General features: G+C 42.3%; 1 protein-coding gene across 9 annotated transcripts in view; it reads right to left on the bottom strand.

Moving 5' to 3' along the window:
* Nucleotides 1–22,354, bottom strand: part of ZHX2 (zinc fingers and homeoboxes 2) — a 197,353-nt gene that overhangs the window by 79,021 nt on the left and 95,978 nt on the right. The gene's annotated exons all lie outside the window — the stretch shown is intronic.

Genomic DNA, 22,354 nt, shown 5'->3' with positions numbered 1-22,354 from the left:
AGTAAATGGAAACTAAATTGCTCCATTAAATTTCTAAACACTACATTAAGAAAATAAACAGACAAAACAAAAACCTCTCAGTCTGCAAGCGATAAATCCAAAACCAAACAGTGGGACACAATGTTCTCCAGAAACAATTAGACTTGACTTTCATACCAAAAAAAATGTAATCATCAGTGATGTCTTAGAATTGTAGGGTTTTGAATGAAACTTAAGAATGAAACTATGGTGCTCAAAAGCACTGACTCATGGTGGTTACTGTTATCCCCCAAAGATCACTTCATTCTGGTAACCCTATGAGGTAAGTACTATTTTTCTTTGCATTTAATAGGTGACAAAACTGAGGCACAGTGAGGTTAGTAACATAACTAGTAAGTGAGACACTGGAATTTTAACATGGTTCATAGCTACCATGCTGTTTTGCCTCTCATGATCTGGAAGTGACTCCAGTGCTCAGTGCCAGGGGAAGCCCAGGCTTCTATTTGAGCAGGTTCCCAAGACACCAAGGGTCTATCAAGTTGCCAAGGAAAAACTCATTCAGGCTCAGGACATCAGTTTCTAAAGTGCATTCCCATACCCTAGGTATCTGGAAATCCATCATAACCTTAAGTATTAATAGTATATTTATCCCCATTTCACAGTCACAGGAACTAAGGCTGTTGAAAGTTAAACAACTTTTCCGAGTTTGGACACATCATTTACATTTCTCCTCTAATTCCCAGACACTGTTCTTTCCCTGATGACATATATCCAAGTTTAAGCACAACCAAGCAAGGGCTGAGAAAGCTTCAGACATTTACAAAGCTCCCTTCCTACCTAGTACTGGGCTTAGACCAGGAACACAGGGAGGTAGAGGGCAGCAGAGCAGGGACTGGCTTCAGAGCCAGACAGGTGGCTATGTGACTTAATGTGTCTGAACCCTGGTATCCTAGTCTACTGAATGGTGTAACAGCAGCTTCTAGTATGTAAGTTCCTTGTCAGGAGAAAAATTGTTTTGCTCATGGCTGGAGCCTTAGCATGTTGCATCATATTGAGCATGTAATAGATGCTCAATAAATATATTTTTAAGAATAAATGAAAATTACTTCACACTGTTTCTGTAGAGATTTTATAAGATATGGTATACACAATGCATAACATAGAACTGATGCTCAAAAATGCCAGTTACCGCCATCATTGTGTCATAGGCTTTTATGTTCATTATCCTGTTGCATCATCCCAAGAATCCCATGAAATACGTATTGCTTTGCTCGTTTTTCTGCAGGAGCAAACTGGAGAAGAGGGCAGGGAGTAAAATAATTCTTAGAGAAGAGCTCATCCCTTTTAAAAACAATATGCCCTTAAGAAAAAAAAAAAAAAAAGAGTCCTAGTAAGGAACTATAGGAAGGTCTAGAGTCAGCCCAGGGAGAACAGAAGAGCGATGGGACTTGGGACTTTGGATCTAGACTGTTGGGTCCTTTGGCCTCTTTTAGTCCTCCACCTCTGAGGCATTCCAGCTTCAGGCAGGATGGACTCCCCACCTCTGCATTTGCCATCAGCCCCTCCTGTCAGCAGAGAGCTCCTAGCTGAGACAGAGTGCCCAGCTGCGCTATTATCAACAATAATGGTAATCCTAATGAATTACAGGCTGATGAATCACTGATTGCAAGAAAGAAAAAAATAAGAGTGAGCTGATTGAAACTCTTAATAAAGCTTATTCTTTGGGAAGGGTCTGGGTTGGCAGGTGGGAGGGCTGGGGCTATTAGAATCTAATGGGAGATTTTTTGCATGGTTCTGATGGTCCAATAGCAGAATACGCCTCTCTTCTATGCTTATCTTGGCGAGAGCTTTTTTTTTTTCCCCCCACACCATATCCAAATTGCCTGGGTCTTAGACTGCAGATGTCTAAAGAGCAAGGATGACATCTACCTTGTTGTCCTGCATCTTAACACAGCATCTAGAATATAACGGGTGTGAAAATATCTGGTCCACTTCCGTGACACCAGGATGCTAGCTAGGTAGCAGTGAGAAGAACAATGAAACAACAAAAAGAGCAGAAAAAAGTGCCACAGGGTGAGAGCACACAGACTTGTTTATGAATTACAATTTCAAAAGGGCTTATAGAAATTGATTGCTAAAACTTCAGCCATGCAAAGCCAATTATGCTGGAAATAATCCTAGTGGTCACACATTCTTCCTGTGCCATGCAGTAGCATCTTCTGGCAGCTCATCTGAAGAGAAGCCAGCTTGCCTTAAGCCAGTAACACCCACTTGGTGTTCCTTTCTCAGAAAGTGCATTTCTCCACTGGCAAAAGTGTCACCTAATTTAATTGCAAATGCCCTTGCCCATGCTCACACCTCCCCTGTGATGTGATTACTATTGGCTCTTCAATTTTCTACCACCCGTGTGCCCCCTTTAAAGAAGGGAGAGAGCAAGAGGAAAACAAATGTCAACATTAATTGCAATTTAATACAGTTCACTGGAGATGACCCTGGGGAGAGGGATGAGGGAAATCAATTCTGGTGATTGAAAAACAATATGAGAATTACAAGAGGCTACAGCTGAAATCTGGAATAGAGAGAAAAAATGCCTCTCTGAATTTTCTGCCTGGGGGTCAGTCAGACTGTTACTGATTCAATGTACTGTGATTCAAACATTTCTTGAGAACATGCTGTGTGTCAGTCACTATACCAGACACTGAGGGGGACAGAGATGTCCAAGACATAACCTGTGTCCTCATGTGGGCTTCTCTGTGAGTGGGTGAAGGGTGGGGGTCAAGATACTAAGATGGATTTTTTTATTTTTTATTTTTTATTGTACTTTAAGTTTTAGGGTACATGTGCACAACGTACAGGTTTGTTACATATATATACATGTGCCATGTTGGTGTGCTGCACCCATTAACTCGTCATTTAACATTAGGTATATCTCCTAATGCTATCCCTCCCCCCTCCCCCCACTCCTTAACAGGCCCCGGTGTATGATGTTCCCTTTCCTGTGTCCATGTGTTCTCATTGTTCAATTCCCACCCTATGAGTGAGAACATGCGGTGTTTGGTTTTTTTGTCCTTGTGACAGTTTGCTGAGAATGATGGTTTCCAGCTTCATCCATGTCCCTACAAAGGACATGAACTCATAAGATGGATTTTTTAAAATGACAAAGCAGAATCAGAAAAATGGCTAAAGAGAGAGATGAATGGCTACCTTCTTTTCCATGCATGGCATCACCTTATAAAGGATGTGAAAATGTCAGGCAGGGCAGCTGGATCTTTATTTCATGGTTTCATACATAGTGACCTGGCCAGAAGCCCTAGGGAAACTGGGTGATACAGGGTAATTTATTCTAGCACCTTCAAAGGAGAAAAGGCCAGTGTCCTCCCTTCTCAACTGGCATTGCCTTGCACCTACTGCATAACCCCCACAGCCCAAGAATCAGCCTGCCTGGCATCCCCTGCCCCCAGAAGGGCCATGCCACTGTCTCCACAAAAACCTGCAGTCTAGGCCACTGAAGCATTTGTAGGCACTTCTTAACATTGATTACAGCCAAAGAAATCACATGGAGACTACACTGCTGCATCCAACTACCACCAAGGCCAAAGCACCTACTCAACCAATGCTATAGGACACATCTACAGGAAAAAGTTTTTGCCTATGAATATAAAATTGGAAGAGGCAGCTGTCCCACCAGATGCACAGATATCAATATAGGGACACAGAAATAAGAAAAAACAAGGAAACACAACACCTTTAAAGGAAAACAATAATTTTCCAGTAACAGATCTCAAAGAAGAGAAAATCTACAAAATGTCTGAAGAGAAATACAAAATAATGATCTTAAAGAAACTCAGCAAGATACAAAGAATACAGATAGATGATTCAGTGAAATCAGGAAAATAATTCATGATCTCAATGAAAAAGTCAACAAAGAGATATAAAAAGAGCCAAACAGAAATCTTGGGGCTAAAGGATTCAATGAAGAAAGTAAAAATTACAACTGAGAGCCTCAACAACAGACTAGATCAAGTAGAAAAAAGAATTTCTAAACTTAAAACAGGTCTTTGAAATAACCCAGTCAAACTTTTTGTTTTTTTAAAAAATAAAGAATAAAAAAAGTGTGAAAAAAGCCTACAGGGCCTATAGGATACTATAAAGTGAAATATTCACAGTATAGGGTTCCAGAGGGAGAAGAGATGGAAAATGGCACAGAAAACCCATTTAATGAAATAATAGCTGAAAACTTCTCAGGTCTTAGGAGAGATTTAGACATCCAGATCTAGGAATTTCAAAGGTTCTCTAGTACATTCAGCCTAACAGGTACTTTCAGAGGCACACTATAGTCAAACTGTCAAATGTCAAAGACAATTATAAAAAAGCATCAACTCACATATAAGAGAATTTGCATTAGACTAACACCATATTTTTCAGCCAAAACCTCACAGAGCAGGAGAGAATAAGATTATGTAATCAAAGTGCTGAAAGAAAAAAAACAAAACAAAAACCAACTACTCAAGAATATCATAGCCAGCAAAGCTATCCTTCAGAAATAAAGGAGAAATAAAGTTTTCCCCAGATAAGCAAAAAATGAGGGAAATCATCATCACTAGACTGGCCTTATAAGACATGCTTGGGCTGGGCATGGTGGCTCATGCCTGTAATCCCAGCACTTTGGGAGGCTAAGGCAGGTAGATCATGAGGTCAGAAGTTTGATACCAGTCTGGCCAACATAGTGAAACCCCATCTCTACTAAAAATACAAAAAATTAGCCAAGTGTGGTGGTGTGCACCTGTAATCCCAGCTACTCGGGAGGCTGAGGCAGGAGAATCACATGAACCTGGGAGGCAGAGGTTGCAGTGAGCCAAGATTGTGCCTTTGCACTCCAGCCCAGGTGACAGTACAAGACTCTGTCTCAAAAAAAAAAAAAAAAAAAAAAAAAGACATGCTTAATGGAGTCCTACATCTAGAAGCAAAAGGTTGATTGACTACCATGATGAAAACACACAAAAGTATAAAACTCACTGGTAAAGCAGATACACAAATGAGAAAGAGAAAGGAATCAAACGTTAAACTACAAAACCACAAAGATAAACAATAAGAGAGGAAGAAAGGAACAAAGAACTTACAAAACAACAAGAAAACATTTAACAAAATGATGGGAGTCAGACTTCACTTATCAATAATAACCTTGAATGTAAATGAATTAAAATTTCCAATTAAAAAATACACTGGCTTAATGAGTTAAACAGAAGACCCAACTATATGCTGCCTATAAGAAACTCACTTACTTTGTAAAGACACACACAGACAGAAAATAAAGGACTAGAAAAAGATACTCCATGTTCACTGGCCACCAGAGAAATGCAAATCAAAACCACAATGAGATACCATCTCACACCAGTTAGAATGGCGATCATTAAAAAGTCAGGAAACAACAGGTGCTGGAGAGGATGTGGAGAAATAGGAACACTTTTACACTGTTGGTGGGACTGTAAACTAGTTCAACCATTGTGGAAGTCGGTGTGGCAATTCCTCAGGGATCTAGAATTAGAAATACCATTTGACCCAGTCATCCCATTACTGGGTATACACCCAAAGGACTATAAATCATGCTGCTATAAAGACACATGCACACGTATGTTTATTGCGGCACTATTCACAATAGCAAAGACTTGGAACCAACCCAAATGTCCATCAATGATAGACTGGATTAAGAAAATGTGGCACATATACACCATGGAATACTAAGCAGCCATAAAAAATGATGAGTTCATGTCCTTTGTAGGGACATCGATGAAGCTGGAAACCATCATTCTCAGCAAACTATCGCAAGGACAAAAAACCAAACACTGCATGTTCTCACTCATAGGTGGGAATTGAACAATGAGAACACATGGACACAGGAAGGGGAACATCACACACTGGGGCCTGTTGTGGGGTGGGGGGAGGGGGGAGGGATAGCATTAGGAGATAAACCTAATGCTAAATGACAAGTTAATGGGTGCAGCACACCATCATGGCACATGTATACATATGTAACAAACCTGCACATTGTGCACATGTACCCTAAAACTTAAAGTATAATAATAAAAAAAAATAAAGACAAACAGAAAACTAAAAAAAAAAAAAAAAAGATATTCCATGCAAACAGAATCCGAAAGAAGCAGCAGTAGCTATACTTATATTAGATAAAATAGACTTTAAGCCAAAAAGCATAAAAAGAGACAAAGAAGGTCATTATATAGTGATAAAGGGATCAATTCAGCAAAGTGATACAATGATTGTAAATATATATGCACCCAGCACAGGAACACCAGGATATAAAAAGCAAACATTGCTAGACCTAAATGGAGAGAAAGAGACCCCAATATAATAATAGCTGAGGACTGCAACACCACACTGTCAGCATTGGACAGATCATCTAGGCAGAAAATCACCAAGCCAGCATCCTATTTAAACTACGCTAAAGACTAAATAGACCTAGCGGACATTTACAGAACATTTCATCCAACAGCTGCAGAATACACTTTCTTTTCATTAGCACATGGAACATTCTCCAGGATAGACCATATATTAGGCCACAAAACAAGTCTCAATAAGTTTAAAAATCAAAATCATATCAAGTATGTTCTCACACCACAATGGAATAAAACTAGAAATCAACCACAAAAACTTTGGAAACTGAACAAATACATAGAAATTAAACTACATGTTCCTAAATGACCACTGGTTCAATGAAGAGGTTAAGAAAGAAATTGACACATTTCTTGAGCCAAATGAAAACATAAACACAACATACCAAAACTTATGGGATACAGCAAAAGCAGTACTAGGAGGGAAGTTTACAGCAATAAACACCTACATCTAAAAAGTAGAACAATTTCAAATAAACAATCTAATGATACACCTCAAGGATCTAGAAAATCAAGAATAAATCAAACCCAAAATTAGTAGAAGAGAAGAAATAATAAAGATCAGAGCAGAAATAAACAAAACAGAGATTAGAAAATAATACAAAAGATGAAAAGCTGGCTTTTTGCAAAGGTAAACAAAATCAACAAACCATTAGCTAGACTAACTAAAAGACACTACACACACACACACACACACACAATCTACCAAGATTGAACCAGGAAGAAATAGAAAACTTGAATAGATCAATAATGAAGATTAAATCAAAAATAAAAAGTCTCCCAACAAAGAAAAGCCTAGGACCAGGTGGTTTCATTGCTGAATTCTACAAAACTGTTAAAGAAGAACTAACACCAATTCTTCTCAAACTAGTCCAAAAAATTAAAGCAGAGAGAATTCTTCTAAACTCATTCTATGAAGCCAGCATTACCCTGATACCAAAACCAGACAAGGATACAACAACAAGAAAACTACAGGCCAATATCCCTGGTGAACATGGATGCAAAAATCCTCAACAAAATACAAGGATATGATTTGCATATGGGAAAGGAGGAAGTAAAATCATCAGTGTTTGAAGATGACATGATCTTATCATATAGAAAATCTAGGTTCCACTAAAAAACTCTTAGAAACGACAAATGAATTTAGTAAAGTTGAAGGATGCAAAATCAACATATACAATAAAAAGTAGTGTTTCTATATACCAATAATGAACTAGCTGAAAAAGAACTCAAGAAAGCAATTCCATTTACAATAGCTACAAGAATAAAATACCTAGGAATAAATTTAACCAAGGATGTGAAAGATCTGTACAATGAAAACGACAGAACACTAATGAAAGAAATTGAAGAAGACATACACAACAAAGGAAAGAGATTTCATATTCATGGATTAGAAGAATTAGTATTGTTAAAATGACCATACTATATAAAGACATCTACAGATTCAATCCAACCTCTTTCAAAATACCAATGACATTCTTCACAGAAATAGAAAAAAATCCTAAAATTCATATGGAATCACAAAAGACCCCATGTAGCAAAAGCAATCCTAAAGCAAAAAGAACAAAACTGGAGATACCACACTACTTGACTTCAAAACATGCCACAAAGCTATAGTAAACAAAACAGTATGGTATGGGCATTATAAAAGACATATAGACCAATGAAACAGAATACAGAACCCAGAAATAAATCCATGTATTTATAGCCAGCTTATTTTTGACAAAGGCACCAAGAACATACATCAGGAAAAGGATAGTCTCTTCAATAAATGGTGCTGGGAAAACTGAATATCCATGCACAGAAGAATGAAACTAGATCCCTATCTCTCACCATATATAAAAATCAACTCAAAGTGGATTTAAGATATAAATGGAAGACCCCAAACTATAAAACTACTAGAAAAAATCAGAGGAGAAATGTTTCAGGATTGGTCTAGCCAAAAAGTTTATGGATAAGACCTCAAAAACACAGACAACAAAAGCAAAAATAGACAAGCAGGATTATGTCAAACTAAAAAGTTTCTGCATAGTGAAGGAAACCATCAGAGTGAAGTGACAGCCTTCAGAATGGGAGAAAATATAGTCCTCTCATGGTATATGCAGGTGATTGATTCCAGGATACCCCCATCCCCCAACCTCCATCACCTATACCAAAATCTGCATATATTTGAGTCCTGCAATCAGTCCTGAGGAACCCACTATATGAAAAGTTGGCTCTTGGAATATGCAGGTTTTGCATCCTATGAATACTGTATTTTCTGTTTTTATTTGGTTGAAAGAAAAATCCGTGAATAGGTAGACCCACACAGTTCAAACCCATGTTGTTCAAGGGTCAACTATGTTTGCAAACTATTCATCCAACAAGGGATTAATATTCAGCATATACAAGAAATTCAACAGCAAAAAATAAAAATCCAATTAAAAAATGGGCAGTTGATCTGAATCAACATTTCACAAAAGAAGATATTCATATGGCCAAGAAGTAGATGGAAAAAATGCTCAACATCATGAATCGTTAGGGAAATGCAAATCGAAACCATAATGAGATATCATCTCACCCTAGTTAGAATGGCTATTATCAAAAAGACAAAAAATAACAAATGCTGGTGAGGATGCAGGGAAATGGGAACACTTGTACACTGTTGGTAGGAATGTAAATTAGTACAGCCTCTATGGAAAATAGTATAGAAGTTCCTCAAAAAGCTAAAAATAGAACTACCATATAATCTAGCAATCCCACTACTGGGTATATATCCAAAGGAAACAAAATCAGTATGTTGAAGAGACACCTGCACTCCCCTGTTTATTGCAACACTATTCACAATAGCTGAGATATGAAATCAAAGTAAATGTCCATCAACAGATAAAGAAAAAAATGTGTCTCAAAAATACTATTCAGTCATGAAAAAGAATGAAATCTTGTCATTTGCAGCAACATGGATGAAACTGGGAACATTACGTTAAGTGAAATAAGTCAGACACAGAAAGATAAATACTGCATGTTTTTGTTCATATGTGGGAGCTAATAAAGTTGATCTCATACAAGTAGAGAGTAGAATAGTGGTTACTATAGGTTGGGAAGGGTAGAAAAGAGGGGATAGGGAGAGGCTGGTAAATGGAGACAAAATCATAGCTAGATAGGAGGACTAAGTTCTAGTGTTCTATAGCACTGTAGAGTGATTACCATTAACAATAATTGTTTGTGGCTGGGAGCGGCGGCTCACGCCTATAATCCCAGAACTTCGGGAGGCCGAGGAAGGCAGATTACCTGAGGTCAGGAGTTCGAGACCAGACTGACTAACAGGGTGAAACCTTGTCTCTATTAAAAATACAAAAATTAGCCAGACATGGTAGCGTATACCTGTAATCCCAGCTACTCAGGAGACTGAGGCAGAAGAATCGTTTTGAACCCGGGAGGCGGAGGTTACAGTGAGCCGAGATCGCACCACTGCACTCCACCCTGGGCAACAGGAGCGAAACTCCATCACCAAAAAAACAAAAAAACAAAAAACAAAAAAACCCCAATAATTGTTTGTATATTTTTGAATAGCTAGCAGAGAGGATTTTGAATGTTCCTAACACAAAGAAATGTACGTTTGAAGTGATGAATATGCTAATTACCCTGATTTGATTCTTACATATTGTATACACATATAGAAATATCACTCTGTGCCCCATAAATATGTACAATAATTATGTGTCCATTAAAATAATTTTTAAAAAAGAAAAAAAAAAAAATCAAGAAAAGGGCCGTTTCTGTGTTTCTGGACTCTGAACTCCGCAGGCTCTGCCTGCAGTTTCAGAGGCAGAGGCAGCTCTGTGGATCCCGAGTTGCTTGGCCCCACTGAAGAATGAGATGACTGCTGCCTGGTCCTCTTAGTCCTTTTTAAAAAGGGAATACCCCTGGAGAAGGGGTGGAGAGGGGGCTCCTGCTGTGTGGCTTGGAACCCTCGGAACAAGCTGGGGTGAGAGAAGTAATCCAGGACCACCCACGGCAGGAGGCCGGCTGCAGTACAGCTCTTGGACTGGCCAGAGCCCAATGCAAACACTGGTCAGCCTGGGTCACTGCTGCACACTGTCCCCTGATGAGCCCTGGCCGGCTAGCGCGGCAGAGGGTGGCAACACCAACAGGAAGAGACTCAGACATGGGGGTGGGGGGCGGGGTGCGGCGCGAGGGTGGGAGAAGCAAGACAGGGACCACCTGGAAAAATCTTTCTCAGCCCAAGGCCCAGGCCTGCAATTCCAGGCAGCTCCAGGCTACACAGCTCCTTGCCGTTTTCCGGGGGCTCCTTCTGCTACCTCCAGTTTTCCATTTTCTTTTCTTTGCTTTGGTTATTTCTAATTTTTAGCACACCTTTGCAATGAAAAGTAATTGCAAAAACCGCTTTACCTTTACACCAACATATCTATGTTATGTACATATACACTTGTATATATGTTTTTTCATTTTTGATGTTTCTTTTTTTGAAATGGAGTCTTGCTCTGTCACCCAGGCTGGAGTGCAGTGGCGCAATCTCGGCTCGCTGCAACCTCTGCCTCCCAGGTTCAAGCTATTCTCTTGCCTCAGCCTCCCAAGTAGCTGGGATTACAGGCGCCTGCCACCACGCCCGGCTACTTTTTTTTTTGTATTTTTTGAAGGACGGGGTTTTACCATGTTGGCCAGGCTGGTCTTGAACTCCTGACATGAAGTGATCCACCCACCTCGGCCTCCCAAAGCGCTGAGATTACAGGCGTGAGCCACCGCGCCCGGCTGAAGTTTACTTCTTTTCACCCACACTCATGAATCACCACTCCATCTCCATCTGTGTCACACACTCACACGTGCTCACACCCGCACACTCCCACTCATGCACTTCACACCCACTTCCACACTCCTAACTCACTCATGTACACACACACACACACACACACACACACACACACAGTGGCAGAGCACAGTGTCAGGTACATAAGCCCTGCAGTCAATTAGATCTGATTCAAATTCTGCCTCTGATGCTCTGTGATCCTGGGCACATGACTTAACCTATCTGAGCCTCCATTTCCTTGTCTTATAAAATAGATACTAATAGGGCCTTGCTTGTAAGGCAGTGGTGTGGACCAAATACAAAAGGCTCCAATATTTGTCTGCTTGGACCTGAGGAAGTGCTTATTAGGGAAGAGCTGTTCCTTCCTCTTAGTTCTTCTGTTATATCCTCTCCAACAATAATTTCTATTATGTGTTTGTCTCTTTGGAAGTACTCAGTTAAGTGTTCGCTATTATGATTGCAATAATTTTGTTAATTCTGTTATATCACATTGCTTAACTTTAAACAAAAATTAATACACTTTGATTTTTGGAGTGGTTTTAGGTCTACAGAAAAAAATAGACAGGAATTACAGAAGGGTTCCATATAATTCCTCTCCCCTTCTTTTCCTGGTTTCCTTTATTATGAATATCTGGCATGGTGGGGTACGTTTGTTACAAGTGATGAACCAATATGAATACATTATTATTAACTTAAGTCCATGGTTTACATGAGCGTTCACCCCTGTGCTGTCCAGTTCTACGGGTTTTAACAGATGCATAGTGTCCTGTATCTACCATGACAGTATCACATAGAACAGTTTCACTGCCCTAAAAATCTTTTGTGCTCTGTCTATTCATACCTCCCCCTGAACTCCTGGCAACACTGATCTTTTCACTGTCTGCATATTTTTGCCTGTGCCAGAATGTTATATATTTAGAATCATACAGTATCTAGCCTTTTTAGATTGGCTTCTTTCACTTAGCAATATGCATTGAAGGTTTCTCCGTGTCTTTTCTTGGCTTGATAGCTCATTTCTTTTTATGGCTGAATAACACCCCACTGGATGGATGTATCACAGTTTGTTTATCCATTCACCTACTGAAGGGCATTCTGGTTGTTTCTAATTTTTAGTACATATTACCTAACTTGTATTGGCATTTTGGTATAATTTTCTCTTTTTTTTCCCTGAATTGGCAGCCTTTCCAAAACCCTGACCCAAATATATGTGTACTCAATTCTTTATGAATGCCTCCCAAACATATAGAGGAAGAAAGGTCTGGATCAGGCGTAGACACTAGCAGAGCCCACTAGGCCACACAGCCAGGGCTATAGACTATGGGCTTTTGCAGCAGGCTTCAAAAGAATTACCTATTCCTCCAATGTTGAATGTTTATGATATTCTCAAGGGTCTCTCAACCTTGGCAGAACTGATATTTTGGGCCAGATAACTCTTAGATGGGGGGTCTGTCTTGTGTGGTGTAGAAGGCTTAGTGCATGCTAAAATCCTTCACCCACTAGATGCCAGTAGCAACACTGCCTCAAATTGTGACAAAAAAAGATGTCTCTAGACGTTGCCCAATGTCCCCTTGGAAGTAAAATTGATCCCTCACTGTCACCCAACCCACTACTGAGAACTACTGTGAAATATTTTGTTATTGTCAGTGCTGTTATGATGAGAACTTTCCATGCCACCCAAAAACTCCAACAAAACTCCTACGCTCTAGGAGAGGGCCTTTTCTTTACAAGGCAGAGTGAAGGTGTCCACCATCCCCGATGGCTCCCCGCATTTCACTCTTGCTGGATGTGTTTGTTTTGATCACAACCAAATGCTGATGCATGCAGACTGGCCTCTGGCTTGTCCCTCACAAGATGACAAATCCAACATCTTGATGAGTTTAAGCTTTCACTGACTTGCCAAAGATCATTCTGCTAGCTGAGGTCAGGCCTGTCTCCTGACTGCAATCCAGTGACTTTTCCATGAGCCAGAAAGGTCTCGCCAGTGAAGTTCTGACAGGCCACAATTGGCTCTTCCAGTCGACCTGGTTTAGCCATCAGCAGCTCCTGTTGGCTCTTCCTGAAAAATATATCCTGGATCTGACTGTGTCTCACCAGCCCTGCTTGTCTAATCCTGGTCCAAGCCATCATCACCCCTTCCCTGGCCTTCTGCTTTGACCTTAGTTCTCCAACAATCCATCTTTTTACACTGACCCAGCACAATATCTAAAAAATGTAAATCAGATCACGTCACTCCCTGGCTCCAATGGCTTCCCATTTTTTTGAAATTCCAAAGCCCCACAGGTGAGTTCTGTGGTGTTGTTACCATCTTGTTTATGGCGCTTGCCTCCATCTTCTGAAGGGGTGTCCTTAAGTAGAATTCTGAAGGACTGGAAGCTGGATGTGTAAGGCTCCTGAAAAGGCAGGTCTGGATCGGGCGCACATGCTCCCACAGGTCTGCTTGGCCCACTGCACCCTGCATTTCCACCACATGTTCCTGATTCTACCAGTTTCCTCCATCACCCCTTCTCCTCGGTGAAGACCAGGCTTCCATGGCCAGCGGACGCCCACGATACATGCGGGAGCTGCTGCAGCTTCTGCACTCAGGTTCTACCTGACTGACCCAAGAGCTCTGGCTCCTGAATGTGAAGGTAAGGTAGTGCTGGTGGGGGGATCTGTGACCCCAGCAAGAGGCACAAAACAGAAGAGCTGACAAATTCCTCCCTCTTTCCGCCCCAATGGACTTTCTTCTGAGACACAGCACTGTCAGTTCTGCTGTAATCCTTGAAAAATCTGTTCCAATGTGACTGAAAAATCAGAAAACAAGTTGAATATACCATGAATCTTGCATTTGCTTGTGCCCAACTTTATCAGTGAGAAACAGTAGGTGAGCACAGAAAACTTTATCCGACTGAACGGAGCCATACAGGAAAACAGTCATGCCCCATATAACAGCACTTCAGTCAATGACAGACCACGTGTACTGTGGTGGTCACCTACAATTAGGATACTGTATTTTGACTGTACTTTAAAAATATTTAGATATGTTTAGACACACAAATAGTTATCATTGTGTTACAGTTGCCTGCAGTGTTTAGTACAGTAACATGCTGTACAGGTCTATAGCCTAGGAGCAATAGGACCTACCACCCAGCCTAGGTGTGTAGTTGGCTATACCATCTAGGTTTGTGTGAGTTCACTCTATGATGTTCACAAATGACAAAATGGCCTAATAATACATTTCTTAGAGTGTATTCCCATCATTATGTGGCACATGACTACACACAAAATACACACATGCATTTATCTCAAATGTCTGCCAGCTACCTCAATTTACGTCATGCATTAAGAGCCAAACCCGTCCACACCTGGTGTTACAACTTTCATCTGATTTCAACTACTTTCCACAACTTTACAGAAACTCACAAGGTGAAACTCTTCTGACATTTGGTTCCACCAACAAACGGGTCTTTCTTTCTGCAAGGTAAAGTACCACATTTACTGTACTATTTGTGTATTTCTAAATCATATGTGACACGTAAAACTATGCTACTGCTTTTATTATCTCTTTTTTTTTTCCAGTATTGTGTCCCTAACAACATTTTCCCCATAAGCCCTGTGATTTGTCAAGTGCAATTCTGCATAGTGTGGTGGTTTGGGGGAACACATATGTTGCATTATGGTATAAGTATGTTCCATATTGCCACTCCAAAGAATCCCATGTGTCAGAGCAACTGGCTAGAGTTTCTCAAGAAGTGATGGGTCAGCTCAGTAACGCATTTGCAGCCTTTGTTTTCTCTCTCTTGCTTCCCTTCTCCCTTACTCTTGCTGCTGTCTGGGATTACACATTCTTCCGCCCACCTCCATCTCCTCCACCCCATCAGGTGTTATGAGAGTGGCGTCAGCCTCTGTTTTCCAGGGAACCCGGGCTCAGGTCGAGCACTGCACACATAGGGAACAGCAAATGCAAAACCATAAGGTGGAACCAGGCTTGGTGTATCTGAAGAACAAGAGAAAGCCTGCATGGTTGCTGCACGGCAGATGAGGGGATGTGGGAAGAAACGAGGGTGGGGAGGAAGGGAAGGGCAAGATCTTGGGGGGTTTGGATAGCCAGAGAAAACAGTCTGGACATCAGGCCAAGTGCAATGAGAAGCTCTCAGGTGGTTACAATCCCTGGGAGTGATGTGATTTTTTTTGTTGTTTGTTTTTTGGGGACAGAGTCTCACTCTGCCACCCAGGCTGGAGTACAGTGGTGCCATCTCAGCTCACTGCAACCTCCACCTCTCAGGTTTAAGCGATTCTCCTACCGCAGCCTCCTGAGTAGCTGGGATTACAGGTGTGTGCCATCACAGCCGGGTAATTTTTGTATTTTTAGTAGAGATGGGGTTTCATCATGTTGGCTAGGCTGGTCTCGAACTCCTGGCCTCAAGTGATCCTCCTGCCTCAGCCTCCCAAAGTGCTGGGATTACAGGCATGAGCCACTGTGCCCAGCCTCTTGGTTTGTATTTTTAAAAGATAACCCTGGCTGGGGTGTGATGGAAAGATTGTAAGCAGCAAGGCTGGGAGTGAGCAGACCACTCAGGTGGGGTGGCTGAGGAGTGCTCAGGAAGTGGTCAGCACTGCTGTTGTTTCTGGGAATTTGGGAGGGAAGGGAGAAAGTCTAGGGGACCCAAAGTCCCATTCTGTATATTTCATTATTGTCCAATTTGGGGTGGGTCATGATTCTTTAGAGAGAGGAAGAAAAAACTTGCAAAAAATTCATGAAGATTCTTGAGAGTAGAGGCAAAGAACCACATTCATGGTGGTTGCAGAAGGGCAAAGCTTATCTACTGGCTTGGGAAATAAGAGAGCTGTCTCTCTCTCTCTGTGTGTGTGTGTTTGAAGAACAATGCAAGTAGAGGCTATTGTTTCCATTCAGGAACAACAACCACAACATGATAAACTGCAGTGCAAAGCTTGCCTAAGTTTGAAATGTGGCCAAAAAAAGGGGGGAGATTAATCACACAGGGAGGGCTGGTATCTCAGGGGCAGATTAAGACAAGGAGCTGGCAATTTTGAGTCTGATTAGAAACTCCTAAAATCAGAACTTCCAGTTAGGGACTATATTTAAAGCAGCCCTCTTTTTCGAGGGGGGGGGGGACATGGGAGCAGGGAGAGAGGTTGATTTAAGTTAATTAAACCTAGTGCTTAATTAAGTGTTCTTGGAAACAAACTGTATCCTTCTTCCATGGTTAATGCAAATCTGGGTGCACAGTGCCACTAAATTTGCCGGTTGAAAGTTTTAAGGAAATGGGGGTTTCCAAATGAATGCAGGTACTTTTGGATAGTGAGACTCACGCAGTGGCTTGATTAAGGGATGGAACAGAAGCCCCTTCTCAGAAAGTCAAGTAGCCTGGAAAAGCAGAAAGGGTATGGATCTTGGAATCAGGGAAGCTGGCTTCTAGTCCCTATACAGTCTGTCACCTGCAGGGTGGCCTTGGGCAAGTCATCTATTCCAACGGACCCGTAAATGTTTTCATCATGAGATGAAACATGGGGGTGGTTTCACCCCCATGCCCCAAACTACATTTATCAAATTCTACTTCATTTCTACATATGATTAAAATGCACACATTAATGTTAAATAGGTAATATTTACCAAACGGTTCCTATGTTTATTCCAGATATTGTTCTAAGTGCAACAATATGGATTAACTCATTTAATTCTCAAAACAGCTCTAAGAGGTAAATACAATTATCCCCATTTTACAGAGGATAAAATAGAGGCGCAGAGAAGTCAATAACTTGGCCCAAAGTCTCACAGATGGTAAATCGTGGGCCACAAATATGAACCTAAGATTTTGATCAAAGGCAAAGAAACAGAGCTTTAATTAGTATCAGACTTTACCTCCTTAGTTTGGTTATCTGTAAAATACAGACTCTCATCTCCGCTATGACCTCCCTCCAGGAGTTAAAAGGCTCCAATGTCAAGGTGCTTAGGGGGCTTTATAGATACTGATGCCTCAGGATGAGAGAGGAGGGCCTGAGTGCTCCCGCACGGATCCTGCAGCCATGCTCACATTCCCAGCAAATGATCTGTCAGCGATATCACATCCGCATCAGGCACTCAGTCACGTAGGTCAATGGGCATTAATCAAATGTTAGGACTTGGAGAGATGATGCCACTGCTTTCTCGGTCACTCAGGTTCACTGCACTGAAACCCTGGGTGGGTTTCTTTTCTCCTGTGGTTTCTTGGGACATGAAATCAGGGTTCTCTAACTTGACTTCCTATTGTCAAAGTGATCGGGCGATTGGGCAGCATCTGTTTTAGATGCTCTTTAGGGTAATGTCCAGGGTGTTACCTGGACTTCCACTGTGGCATGTTCTCGCTCATGAGCATCTCTCTCTCTCTTTTTTTTTTTTTTTTTTGAGGTGGAGTCTCACTTTGTTGCCCAAGCTGAAGTGTAGTGGCATGATCTTGGCTCACTGCAACCTCAGCCTCCTGGGTTCAAGTGATTTTCTTGCCTCAGCCTCCTGAATAGCTGGGATTACAGGTGTGCACCACCGTGCCTGGCTAATTTTTGTATTTTTAGTAGAAATGGGATTTCACCATGTTGCTCAGGCTGGTCTCGAATTCCTGACCTCAGGTGATCTGTCTGCCTTGGCCTCCTGAAGTGTTGGGATTACAGGCGTGAGCCACTGTGCCCGGCCCCTCATGAGCATCTCTATCTCAAGGTTCCAAAGGGACAAGGGTAGGGAGTATTTCCAGTGTCCTTGCTGGGCCTTTCCATAGGAAGGAGGGGAGAGGGCAGAGTGCACAGGGTCTGGACCAGACAGCTTGCCTCTAAGTCCCAGCCCCACCACGGTGGGTCCTCTGGGAGTCACTCTGTGTCACCAGCCTCAGGTTCCTACCTATAAAAATGAGATAATGGCTGGGCGCAGTGGCTCATGCCTGTAATCCCAGCACTTTGGGAGGCTGAGGCGGGTGGATCACCTGAGGTCACAAGTTTGAGACCAGCCTGGCCAACATGGCAAAACCCCATCTCTACTAAAAATACAAAAAAATTAGCCAGGTGTGGTGGCGGCACCTGTAATCCCAGGTACTCAGGAGGCTGAGGTAAACGAATCACTTGAACCCGGGAGATGGAGGTTGCAGTGAGCTGAGATCGCACCACTGCACTCTAGCCTGGACAACAGAGCGAGGCTCCATCTAAAAAAAAAAAAAAAAAAAAAAAAAAAGAGGTAACAATAGTACCTCTCTCAATGTTGGTTAAAGGATTAAATGAGATAGTTCTAGGTACATTCTGAACCGCAGGGCAGCACTCAAGAATCTTAGTCCTTAAATTAGTCCTCATAACAACACTATCATGAAGGTAAGATGTTCTCCAGAAGCTCAGAAAGGGCAAGTGATATATCCAAGGCCACATGTTGGCAGGAAGCAGAATTAGGCTTTGAACACAGTCTTAAGAGTGTGTGGGAACGTGGCCCGAGGGCTGAGTTAGATATTGGTGGTGGCAGAGGTAGAAATAGGCTGGGGTAACATCTGCCTTTGCCATTCTGAGAAAGTCACGTAACTGGGCCTCACTTTCTTCATCTGTGAAATGGGAATAATGCTAGTCCTTGTTGTGGAACATATCAAGTATGAAATAAACTCAAAGTATTGGGTTATATGAAAAAAATGACGCAGAATTAAAAAAAAAAAAAAAAACCAGCCCGGTACGGTGGCTCATGCCTATAATCCCAGCACTCTGGGGGCCAAAGTGGGCGGATCACGAGGTCAAGAGATTGAGACCATCCTGGCCAACATGGTGAAACCCCATCTCTACTAAAAATACAAAAGTTAGCTGGGCGTGGTGGCATGTGTCTGTTATCCTACCTACTCGGGAGGCTGAGGCAGGAGAATCGCTTGAACCTGGGAGGCAGAGGTTGCAGTGAGCCAAGATCGCGCCACTGCACTCCAGCCTGGTGACAGAGTGAGACTCTGTCTGAAAAAAACAAAACAAAACAAGACAAAAAAAAAAAACCTTAGGCCTTTCTTTCATTTGACCTCCATTTCTAGGCAGACTGCCTTTCAGGAAACCTTGAGTAACAGATTCTGCTGAGAGGCACAAGGCTAACCTTGAGTTCTGAGGCAGTGCTGTACTGCCCTGCAGGGAAAGTGCTTAGGAGAAGCAACACATCCAACCCTGGCACTACGAAGAGTGCAGTAGGTCCCCATTCCTCTAATGATGGGTTCTATTAGTCTCTGTAGACACTTTGGGTCAGGGATCAGGTGTGGGGTGGAAGACACAGATACTGACTTAAATGCCCCATGTCAAGGTCTCACTTTGAGGTCAAGTTCACCTCATGGTTCTTAGAGCAGAAGAAATTATATGAATATCCCAAGAACATCTTTGAGGACTCCTCCATGTGGGTTGAAGGTTTCATCAAGCAGAAACAAGTTACTGGTTGCAATAACAGTCCCAATGCTTTACCGTTCCCTGTATTCCTGCCTTTTGACATGTTACCTTGTAGAGTCCCCACACTCCCTGCACCCCCTACAGGGACTCTCAGCCATGTCATTTGCTTTGGTTCGTTGTATAATAAGGATGTGATGCAAGCCAAGACCTGAAAAAGCTCTTGTACCTTTCTGCAAGAGCACCCTCGCTCCTCTGCCACTCCCATGAAATCATGCCTGGGTGAGACTGCTGGAGGATGAATGATGTGCGAAGCTTTGTCAACTCACCCGTCATCCCAACAGAGGTCATCTTAGATCAGCCAGCATCCAGAAAACCCCCTAAGATATGGCTGACTCCAGCTGAGATTAGCAGGACCCCCTCACTGACCTGGGTATGGGAGCAGTCCCAACCCAAGCTGAGATCAACTGAACCCTGTAGACTTTCATGCTAAATAAGTGTTTCTTCTTGTTCACCACTGAGGTTTGTGGGCAGTTGTCACGAAGCACTATTGTGGCAATAAATAGCTGATATACATACACACACAAACACACACATATATTTTTAAATGTAACATACCATGGCTTTGATTGTATTTTGCTACACTATTCAAACCTTCCTTTCTTTGCCTCTATCTTTGCTTTTGGAGGTACTGGCAAGAAATGTTTTTATTTTATACACACACGCACACACAGAACTTTTACCGACATTCTCATATTAGTCCACCCAGTGAAATCCTGATAGGAGGGAACGGAAATCTCTACAAGCTTTGCTCTCCCCCTTATGTCTCACTCTTCCTCTTCCAATCTATTTATTTTAAATAAAAATCCAATGTATATTTTAAATAAATAGGTCATATTTGTTTAAGACAAGCTCCCACTCGGTACCAAGAATCTGCCTGTTGAAGAGTCAATCAAACCAGATCGTGCTTCCTTCTCCAAATGCAGCCCATAGTTCCCCTCCTCCAGGTCTTAGCTCCCCCGAGTCCTCCTTCTTAGAATTCCTCTTCCACTTTCCAGTCCCATCCTCTCAGTCCATGAAAATGCATCGGCCTTCAAGTCACCTGCAGCCACTTCCCTGGGACAGGCCTCCCCAGCAAGGTCCCCGTGTTCCTGGAGTTACCAGCATTTGTGTGCTTTTTGTGATACTGTAGTTCGTGTTTCGATGAGGCAGCAAATCCAGATGAAGCTGGATTTAAATCCCCTCTTCCCAGCCTCAGGACCTAGGACAAGTTCCGCAAACCCACAGAGCCTCAGTTTCCTCATTTGCAAGGTGAGGATAACAATGATGATATAGTACCTATCTCACAGGGTTGCCTATGAAGATTAAATGATGTAGTACAACTCCAACACCTCACATAGTGCCTGGGGTGGAGTAAGCACTTACTACATGTTAGCCATTATTATAATTGTATGCATGGTACCATGGGAACTTGCAGTCCTAGCTAGCATTTATTTACTGCTTACCATGTGCCCACTGTTTTAAGTATTTTAAGTACTGTTCTAGGGCTTCTTATGTGTTTATTTCATTTTAAACCTCATGGAAATGGTTAAGGTAGATAGTGTTATTATCCCCAATTTGTGGATGAGAAAATTGAGGCACAGAGAGGTTAAGTAAGTTACCCAAGGTCACACAGCTAATAGGTCACCCACTGCCATTGCCATCCTTTCTCCACTTTACTATAGTTATTCACTCATCTTTGCCATTGGGGATCTGGGATGTGTCTTTAATTTTTGCTTTCAAGTACTTAGCACAGTGCCTGGCACATAAACCCACCAACATACTGATGGAGGTTACCATAGAGTGGCCTGTATGTCCTTGGTCTTTTCTCTCTTGACATTCACCCTCCTTGAGGGCAGAGGCCTGGGTCCCCCAATCCCTGCAACTGCTTGTTGCTGAATTGACTGGGTGGGACAGATGGCTCCTTGCAGAGGAAAGATGGGCTTCTTCTCACCCTGGTGCACACAGGCAAGGGCTCTCTACACTCAGTCTTACAATCCAACTCGATTCAAGACAGGAAGCAAACAAGGCTTTCAGCAGCCTCAGGCGAGCAGGGGTGAAATTAGCAGATCGGTGTACAAAGGAGTGTTTAATAATGCTATCACACTACCCCGTCCTCGTGGAGCCGTTGTGACATTCTGCATTAAAAAAGTGACAACCCTCAATTGCTGCTTGTAACCAAGGCCTGGCATCACGTTGGCTCCCAGCCTCCAGAACACTTGCATTTTCTGGCAACAAACGGCATCCAGGGATCAGGGGAAACTGATGGCTTCATGCAAAAATGTCCTGGCGGACCCTCTAAGCCCTTTGTAGTTCAGCTGCTCTTCTGCTCGTCTGTCAGGAGCATAATTTTCATTTAATATTAAGGAGCTGTTTGTTAAAATAATATTGTCATGGTAACGGGGTAAGGGGAGGGGGTGCTGAAATAGTCTGGTGCTGCCTGAATTGCAGCATATTAATCAAGTACTTGGTACTATTTAATGAGCTTCCCTCTGTGCTTCCTGGTAACAATGAATTTGGAGGACCCAGGCACTTGGGGTTTGCCCCGGTTGTCAGTGTCAAAGATGTGGGCTCTTATGAGCTCCTGGTGCTGTGTTGTGATGGATGGATGGAGGGAGGGAGGGATCGAGGGAGGGGTGGATGGAAGGGATGGATGGATGAGTGGGTAGGTGGGTGGAGGGATGGAGAGATGGGTGGGTGGATGGGTAGGTGGATGGATGGATGGGTGGGTGGAGGGATGGATGGATGGATGAATGGGATGGATGGATGG

The sequence above is a fragment of the Pongo pygmaeus genome, chromosome 7 (genome assembly GCF_028885625.2).
Source record: "Pongo pygmaeus isolate AG05252 chromosome 7, NHGRI_mPonPyg2-v2.0_pri, whole genome shotgun sequence".
In the NCBI taxonomy this organism is placed as follows: domain Eukaryota; kingdom Metazoa; phylum Chordata; class Mammalia; order Primates; family Hominidae; genus Pongo; species Pongo pygmaeus.
The sequence above is the reverse complement of the archived record's forward strand: the minus strand, read 5'-3'. Positions and strand labels throughout refer to the sequence as shown.